Source organism: Cydia splendana, chromosome 14 (assembly GCF_910591565.1).
Source record: "Cydia splendana chromosome 14, ilCydSple1.2, whole genome shotgun sequence".
Lineage (NCBI taxonomy): Eukaryota > Metazoa > Arthropoda > Insecta > Lepidoptera > Tortricidae > Cydia > Cydia splendana.
The window spans coordinates 19,671,600-19,681,481 of NC_085973.1; the positions used below are offsets into that span (position 1 = coordinate 19,671,600).

The 9,882-nt window shown below is 36.9% G+C and overlaps 1 long non-coding RNA gene across 2 annotated transcripts; it reads left to right on the plus strand.

The window, feature by feature from the left end:
- The first annotated feature begins 5,551 nt into the window (after positions 1 to 5,551).
- On the plus strand, positions 5,552 to 7,335 carry LOC134796810 (uncharacterized). 2 transcript variants are annotated; one of them, XR_010144993.1, is made up of 3 exons: positions 5,552 to 5,619; positions 5,865 to 5,945; positions 7,196 to 7,335. It is a non-coding gene; the product is annotated as an uncharacterized LOC134796810 (long non-coding RNA). The 2 variants fall into 2 exon arrangements; XR_010144992.1 differs by lacking the exon at positions 5,552 to 5,619 and adding an exon at positions 5,628 to 5,757 and having other exon boundaries at positions 5,836 to 5,945.
- Positions 7,336 to 9,882: the final 2,547 nt, after the last annotated feature.

Below are 9,882 nucleotides of genomic sequence, written 5' to 3' on the forward strand. Positions count from 1 at the left end.
GATAAGGAAATTTCGATTTTCTTGTTTCGCGGTAGACCCCCAGATTGTGACAGTGCTATAACCGCGAAAGTCGAAGTTCGCAAATTGGGGACATTTTTCTCTGTCACTCTAATTACGCCTTCATTGGAGTAAAAGAGAAAGATCCCCGCAATTTGCGAATTTCGGTTTTCGTGGTAGCCCCTCAGATAGTGGTAGTGGCGCTACGCAGAGTTTTGCGTAATATTCCCTATTATTTAAGATTTTAACCTAAAATATAAGAAAATGTATGTGTGTCTGTTTTAATTGACCGAAGCGAAGCGAAGGTCTACGTTTTGACTCGGGCGTTTTGCTTTTGTATGTCCGGATGTTCTCCTCTACAGGTCGCAATTCTTAACCGATTCTCGTAAAAGTTTGTAACCGAATTCTATGAACCGATAAAAAATTTTTGTCGAGCCGGTTTTTGAAAATTTTTCAAAATGGAAAAGTAGTGATAGCATGCGCTTATACAAATAGTCGTATCGGTATCATAAGAGTGTATTCTTTTTGAGATATGTTTATAGATTAAATGGCCAAAAATTCAGAAAATTTATTTCGCTGGTTTCGGAGGTATTGAGATATTTGATTTTAACTAATTTTAACTTGAGAATGAGTAGCTAAATTTCGTCAGCTTATCTAAGAACTATTTGGCTCAGTTTGTAAACGTTCGCTTTTTTTGTTTGCACAGAGAGTCTGGGTTCGATCCCCAGTACTTGTATGCTGGGATATAATTTTTTTTATTTTTTTACACTTAAATTTCGTATTGTTTTTTTTTAATTTGCTATATTTAAAGCTCTTAGCACCATGTAATTTAAAGCTCTGCTCGCGAGGTCTACAGCTCACAGAGCCACTAGTTATTAAATGTTTTCAGATGCAGGCAGTGGGTCAAATAAGTTGTAAAGGAAGACTTAATTTTATTATTCAACAATATGTATAATACATTGAAAAAAAAACGTTTAATCAGGTGAACACACATTTTCCTCTGTTACCTGTGGACCGTCGAACCTTCGGGATGTATTTTAAATTAATTATATTAAATTATAAAAAAAAATCATTTTACATATTTTTGTTTTAACAAATAAATATCGTGTTCACATTTAAGTCCAACCATGTATTAGTCCACTCAAAGAACACTATATATAACATACGATTTAAATATGGACAAGATTCTAACCTGATTTCGACTACGAAATTTGTTGACAGGGGCCCATGTTTCAACCCTCCCCAATTTATCGATATGGTTAAAATACGCAAGCGTGTAGCATACTACACATAGATTTAATATATAGAGATCCCGTCTCAGCGAGCTGTCACTGTTGCCACTTTTGTTTAGTGTACGATTAACAATGAGGCCCACCTTGCTGTAGCCATGTCGATAAAGTCATATCAATAAACTATCGACATTTCTTGCAATTTTAATTTGGCTGCTATTTAACTGATCACCAGATTTAGTAAAATTTAATACCAAAAAAATCTACTTTACCACCCTAAAATAATGAATACTCACCAAAATTATAACACCATGTTAATGTGAAATGATTACCAATTTTATTACACTTTACTATCCTTTTGACACCAAACTAATCATTATTAACCCAAAAATACTAAATGATTACCAAATTTCAAACCCCATTTTAATGTGAAATGATAACCAAATTTTTACATCTTGCTATCCTATTAAAGAAAATGACACTAAAATAATCATTATAAACCCAAAAATAGTAAATGACCACCAAAATTAGAACTCCATTTTAATGTAAAATTATAACCAAAAGTTTTAAATCTTGATATCATATTAAAGCAAATGACTCCAAAATAATTATTGTAAACCCAAAAATAGTAAATGACCTTGACCACCAAAATTGTAACCACATTTTAATTAAAAATGTGCAAATATTTAACATAATTATCGTTATCCTATTAAATTAATTAATCCACTTCGTCACCTTTTTCTAGTAGCATTTTATTTCTGTAACAGTCGCAGTTCTAACCTAACCTAACCCACTTTTCTAGTAGCATTTCGTTTCTGTAAGGGTCGCAGTTCAAACCTAACCTAACCCACTTTTCTAGTAGCATTTCTTTTCTGCAAGGGTCGCAGTTCAAACCTAACCTAACCCACTTTTCTAGTAGCATTCCTTTTCTGCAAGGTTCGCAGTTCAAACCCAATCTAACCCACTTTTCTAGTAGTTTTTCGTGTCTGTATGGGTCGCAGTTCAAACCTAACCAAACCCACTTTTCTAGTAGCATATTTTTCTGTAAGGGTCGCAGTTCAAACCTAACCTAACCCACTTTTCTAGTAGCATTTCTTTTCTGTAAGGGTCGCAGTTCAAACCTAACCTAACCCATTTTTCTATTAGCATTTGGTTTCTGTAAGGGTCGCAGTTCAAACCTAACCTAACCCACTTTTCTAGTAGCATTTTTTTTCTGTAAGGGTCGCAGTTCAAACCTAACCTAACCCATTTTTCTATTAGCATTTGGTTTCTGTAAGGGTCGCAGTTCAAACCTAACCTAACCCACTTTTCTGATAGCAGTTTGGTCCTGTATGGGGCGCAGTTCAAACCTAACCTAACCCACTTTTCTAGTAGCATTTCGTTTCTAGAAGAATGATTATTTTTGAGTCATTTGCTTTAACAGGATAGCAAACCTAACCCAGTTTTCTAGCAGCATTTCGTTTCTGTATGGATCGCAGTTCAAACATAACCTAACCCACTTTTCTAGTAGCATTTCGTATCTGTATGGGTAGCAGTTGAAACTTAGCCTAGCCCACTTTTTTAGTAGCATTTCGGTTCTGTGAGGATCGCAGTTCTAACCTAACCTAACCCACTTTTATAGTAGCATTTCGTTTCTGTAAAGGTCGCAGTTCAAACCTAACCTAACCTACTTTTCTAGTACCATTTCGTTTCTGTAAGGGTTGCAGTGCTAACCTAACCCACTTAACTGATAGCAGTTTGACTTACTTTTCTAGTAGCATAACGAAATGCTACTAGAAAAGTAGATTAGGTAAGGTAGGTATGCGGTGCGGGGTACGGGGGGTTGAGCGGGAGGGGCTAGTAATTTTGGCATCAGTTTACTTTATTTGGTAATATGTATACATTTTTTGGTAATCATAGTGGTTTATTTAGGTGAAAATATCGCATTAATTTGGTCTTCAAGATTTGGTGATCATTAATGATTTTTGGTGATCATTCAATATATTTGGTATTTGAATACAATTTGAAGTGCAGTCGTAATTAAAATGGTGGTAGTTTTGTATTTTTAAGCCTTATTTTTTTGGTGTTCAGTATTTTTTTTTGGTGAGCATGTTTTTTTTATTTAGGGTACCAAAGTATTTTTTGGTGGTCATTATATTTGTAGCCTGTTAATTTTACTTCAAAGGTTTAACGATACCTAAAATGAACAAAAACGCTTTTATTCTTTATTGTGGTTATCAGATCACGATTTTATCGCCACGCCCCAGCAGGGAACCAAGGGAAAGTTCAGATATTTAATTAAAATACATAAATACCTACTAAAATATGTGTTCCGCAATAATTGAATTATTTTATTACATTATAATATATTCATTATCCATTAGCATTTCAATTATGTTCATGTTTAACGAAGATATTGAAGCTTAAATTAATCGCTATTTCGTTCCGCTGTGTAGCGTTTATCGATATATAACATGATTAAAATCGACTTTTCACATCGACTTTTCACACATACACAGCCTGGGCGCATCAAAAAAGGCAACACTTGATTTGAAGTCCATCTTGTCAACAGTATGGTTGTCCTTTTTTGACAAACGGCATTTTTAAAAGAGCGAGGAGAGAGAAATTATACTAGTTGCTGCGCCGTGAAATAGAACAGAAAACGTTGGGCCCTTGATACTACACTATTTAAGTCTTATGTTGGTACTATTGTTCTTTGACAGTTCTTTGTCGTACATGTTGGTAATGTTTGGAGAACCAAACATACACAGACTGATCAAGTCGCAAGTATGGAAGTACCGCCTCTTAAAACGTAGTGATTATATTCTCTTTGTCTATGGTCGTCAATGTCGGTCATTTCATTGATTTTGCGTTTTGTTCAGCTATCTACCGAAATGTTATTTATTGTAAAACTTAACTTGCAATGCTTTGTAGTTAAATTAAATGCATTATATTTTAATGACTAAATTACAATACAACTATTCAGATTACAAAAATCAAATTTAAATTATGTAACATTTTTTACAATGGCAATAACTAGGTAACGAACAAGAAACGCAACTTTTATTGCCCGTGTGTTAAAAAATTGAATTCCCCCTAAAACAGAGGAATTCTAGGTTAATGGTGAAAGTTTCAATTCAACATTCATCGTAAAATGCTTTAAAAACCACAAAATCTATCGAGAATAAAAACTATTACATACATAGAAATATACAGGGTGGCAAAAAATAACTGTATTCCCGTTGCCAGGAAGGTTTTGGCATTATAATAATAATAATAACTCCACGGCCGATTCGGCCACGGCGACTGCTATCAACTCCGTTGCTGTCTCTGGTGTGCTCGCAGGTGGCTGACGTAGCCTATCTTGTTACTGAAAGTTCGCGAACATTGCGGGCATGTGAGCACACCATTTGTGTAATAATAATGTATTGCCGCAGGTGGTCTGGCTTTTACCTCGTCGCGCTTAGCATCCAGCTCTAAGCGCCGTCGCGATTCAAATTCGGTTACGTTGGCATTTATTGCTGCCCGCCATTCCGTTCGTATGGCTGCCTGCTGCTTCCATCGCGAGGGCTCTATACGACACTTTTTCATGTGCCGCTTAAGCACATCTTTGTACCTGAGGAATTGGCCGCCCTGTTTCCGCTTGCCCTCCTCAAGCTCGGAATAAAAGATGCGCTTAGCCACACGCTGGTCGTTCATCCGCGAAACGTGACCGCACCACCGAAGCTGACGTCGCATGAGGTATACTTCGATACCACCCACATTTGCTCTACGCAGCACTGCGGTATTCCGAACACGATCAGACCATCGGATCTTCAGTATCTTGGCATTATACTGAGCAACTTTTACTACGGGACCAACAAAATTCGAAATCGCAAAAAAAAAACCGGCCAAGTGCGATTCGGACTCGCAAACGAAGGGTTCCGTACCATTATCTATAAAAACGGTCACCCATCCAAGTACTGACCCCGCCCGACGTTGCTTAACTTCGGTCAAAAATCACGTTTGTTGTATGGGAGCCCCACTTAAATCTTTATTATTATTTTAGTATTTGTTGTTATAGCGGCAACAGAAATACATCATCTGTGAAAATTTCAGCTGTCTAGCTATCACAGATCACGAGATACAGCCTGGTGACAGACGGACGGACGGACGGACGGACAGCGGAGTCTTAGTAATAGGGTCCCGTTTTTACCCTTTGGGTACGGAACCCTAAAAATGGCTGGTCAAATTTGCTCAGTATAATCCCAAAAGCTCCCTGGCAACGGGAATGCAGTTATATTTTAGCCACCGTGTATAACGCAGTAAAACGTACCATAGGAATTCATAAACGATAGAGGAACTTGTAAAATTAATCTGGCAATCCTCTCCTTCACCCCTCATATTGAATCGTCTGGACAGGCCCGCAACTTTAGTATTTATTTCATTATTTTCTAATTCAAAACCTATACAACTTGCATTTTAATTATTATTTTCGAAATTAATAAAGTTAATTACAAAGTGCTTTCACGTCTTTGTGCAAATACTCACTGAATAAATTGCATTACTAAATGTAAGTGCAAGTGTTCTCTTTTGTTGAAATTCTGTTGACGAAGCAGTTTGACTTGTTGTTCCCTGATTTAAATTGCAGCTGATACAGTGGTGTGGTGATTTTTGTAGGAACAGTAAGGATATACAGCTGAGTAAATCCTTATCGTGGCTTTTGCGACACGCAGCGGCGAAGGAAGGATTCGACTTGAGGTTCGTTATTTGTTGACATGCTGATATGCATCTGATACCTATGTGTATTATTATTATCATAACGGCGCTTTGAACAAGTTTCGGTTAACTTATCCTTGCTCTAATGCAAACCTGACATTATTTTCAACACCCAAAATAGATTTTCATTTTCTCGCCGGGCATTTATTTGTACAAAATCGCGTATGTATGGTGCTATTCGCTCTATGTACTTTTTGTTCCTTTTCACTAGAGCAATTGTTATTAAACTGTTTATAACCAAACTTTTACCCTTCTAAAAGGTGAATGTTTGAAGTTAAGCAAGCATTTGTCACATTAAGCACACAGAATATCAAAGTGTAAATAAATGGGTATAATTAATAACTTAATAAATGGACATGTGCTCATCATATAAATAAATACAACAGGGATTCAAACCCCCAGTACCACCAGCTTCATTGGCAGCAGTGGTAGTTTCAAAAGATATCATGGTCTAATAAAACATGGTCTTCCATTCCCAGAGTGACACGCGATTACGTCACAATAACATTGCCACTTTATTTCAACATAACATATTACATGGGTACATTATACCTTTGGTTAATAAGTTAAAATATTTCTTTATAATTTTATAATTTTCATTTATATGTATTTTAGCTTAAATTTTACAATAACACGTCATTTTTAATTACTCGTTAGCAATATCTTCCGATTCACGAAAGAAATTTCAGACTTTCGGGTAATTCTGTTTATACTACTGGCAACACAGGATAGCGCTGTGGACATTTGACAATTCGGATCTAGATAACTTCATGCCCTGACCGTCATCCTTGTCGAACGCGTGTTAATTGTTATTTCCTTCTCGCTCAGTGTCAGCAGTCGCAGTGTTTTCCAAACTTTTCACGTCGTAAGCTTGGTAATTAATGTGTAACTGTGAATTAGTTTTTTAAACGTTTGTCTTGTATAGATAAATAAAGTTTAATTTAATACATTAGATTTGTTTTATTTTACTATGTTTCTACATAAATAACTTAAAATTAATGCCGTTAAAATAATTTTCACCGTTGGTTAAAATTCTCCCACATTTCAAAGTTTGAGAACCTGTAAACAGCATGATGACGTAGGCGCGTGTCAGTTAGGTCATACGCGAATCTCGGAATGGAGTACCAGGCGGAGTATATTATTATACCATGAAAAGATATCATATTTTATGTTTTAGCCCAGAAGGATACATTGACATTGAAAAAATCTTAAACCACAAATCATTCAAGCAGTACAGCAGCAGCGATATAAAGCGGCTCGTCAGAAATAATGAGAAACAGAGATTCCGATTGAGATTGAACCCGGACACTGGGGTGACAGAGATCAAGGCTAACCAGGGACACAGCATTGACAAAGTTACTGATGTGGAGTTGACTCCTATTCTGACAGTGAGTAGACCATTATTGCCTCTCAACTCTTTAAAAATCACATCAGGACATTTAACATAATTTAATTTTAGTGAATATTTTCAAAAATTGTTCAGAATATCCAGAATTGTCCCTTTACTGTAACTTTTGAATGGTAGTTTATAAAATTATGAAGAGACCATGAAAGTAAGGCTAAACATGAGAGTTTTCTCCAAAGTGTGAAAACTCCCTAATGTCTGCCTAATGCAAGAAAATGGTGTGCTACTGCCCAGCGGCGCTACTTTCAATGCCAATTATTTCGTTTCCTATCACAGGTACAGCCATAAACATTATAGGTACATGATGTACCTAAAAGGTACATGATGTACCTAAAAGGTACATGATGTACCTAAAAGGTAAATCATTTCACCATATAATTCATTGGTATTCATTATGGTGGCGCCGCTGCAGAGTAGCACACAGAAAATGGGCAACTGTCAAAACTTTTCTTGAAGAGGCTATTATTCTTTTTAAAATTTTGGATGAGATCAGCATGGCCATGTAGATTTTTAAGAACCTTTTTTTTGTGAATATTTTTCATACATATATTTAAAATAGTTGCCTTGTAACTAGTGTCCGACCGAAGGTTCGGTTTCGGCCAGTTTCGGCCAAAAAATCATTTTTCGGCTGTAGTTTCGGTTTCGGCCAAAAAACGGCCGAACCTTTCGGCCAGGCCGAAACTTACGAAATGGTAGTTCGTACTATGAAACTAAACTATGTGACAAAGACCAAAAGTTGGGGAATAAGTAGGACAACAATATTAATATGTACCTACATATACTGATTCATGTATAGATACATAAATTAATTGGTTTATTATAAAACACAATTCCACTAATGAGGGCGCCACTATATAGACGGTCGATGCAGTCTTAAGAGGCTGTTAATACCTATAACGCGCACACTGTCTAATTGTATCGGAGTAAATGAGATAGCACTGTCGTATGTTACTGGGCCTGGGCAAAGGAATAATAAGAAAACTCATCATCTTCCTCGCGTAATCCCGGAATTTTTGCCACGGCTCATGGGAGCCTGGGGTCCAATTGACAACTAATCCCAAGAATTGGCGTAGGCACTAGTTTTTACGAAAGCGACTGCCATCAGACTGACCTTCGAACCCATAGAGTAAACTAGGCCTTATCGGGACTAGTCCGGCTTCCTCACGATGTTTTTCCTTCACCGAAAAGCAAATAGTAAATATCAAATGATATTTCGTATATAAGTTCCGAAAAACTCATTGGTACGAGCCGGGGTTTGTACCTGCGACCTTCGGATTGAAAGTCGCACGGTCTTACCGCTAGGCCACCAGCGCTCAAGGAAATATCTCGCTTTTTAATACAATGGACATTGGTTGGAGTCTGTGCTCAACTACTTATCCTGCAGCCTGAAGCACGGCTTTGACTTCGCATGAAAGTTCGCTTCACTGGGGCACTTTGGACGTTTAGGCCCAGGTGAAGATCGGTACCCGGCCTTGCGATATTGTCAACAAAAAATTCGCGCTCGCTGCGCTCGCGTTTTTGGTTGACCCTGTATCTACATGTTGGCTTGACTGGTGAATGAATAGAGTTAGACCAAGAGAGTTCTACAATTATTTTGATAGCATACGCATTGCAACTAGTGCAAATGTTATTTATACGTCATAATTCCACAGAAGTTTTGACGTTTAAAATAACACTTGCACTGCGTGTGTTATCAAAATCGTTGCAGAATTATCTTGGTCCAACTCTAGTAATTTTCTTAAAAAACTGCTTAAGTAACATCAATTTCAAGGACATTGGGTGTTGACAGCCCCATAATATGTGTGTAAAAGCGGTTTTATGACATTTTTTCAACGATTTTAACAAGTCTACAAAAGGTTCGGTTTCGGTTTCGGCCGAAACTAGAGCCAAAGCCGAACATTCGGTTTCGGTTTCGGCAAAAAAACATGTTTCGGTCGGACACTACTTGTAACATAGTTGACTTGGTTGATTATTTATTTAGGCAGGTATACAGGCCAATGGTTGATTGTTGCTCATTAAGATAAGCTCAGCTTGTATCATGTTCAAACAGCCACATAATGGGTTCCTGAGACTACTTATCATTGAGCACTAAGTAGAAATACAGATTGTACCTTGCCTACAAACTTATACCTTGAGTAAGTATTCACTGAATAAGGGTTTAATTTGCCATTTGGATAAGTATTGCTTTACTTTACTTATTTTCATAATTCTTTGGTTAATGATATCCTGTGTAGTTTGTTGTAGTTTCCAGAAATTTGAAAGCATTATTAGAAATTGTCATAAGTTTTAAATCGTTTCTCAAATAGCAATACCTTAGTAATTGTTAAAAAATAACATATATTTTATTTACAGGCCAAATATCCTACAGTTGTCCACGGGACTTTCACCAATTGCTGGCCACAGATAAAACAGATTGGGCTCAGCCGAATGCGAAGACGCCACATCCATTTTGCCAAAGGTTTAAACACAGACCAATCCATAATCAGTGGGCTCAGGAACAACGCACAGATACAT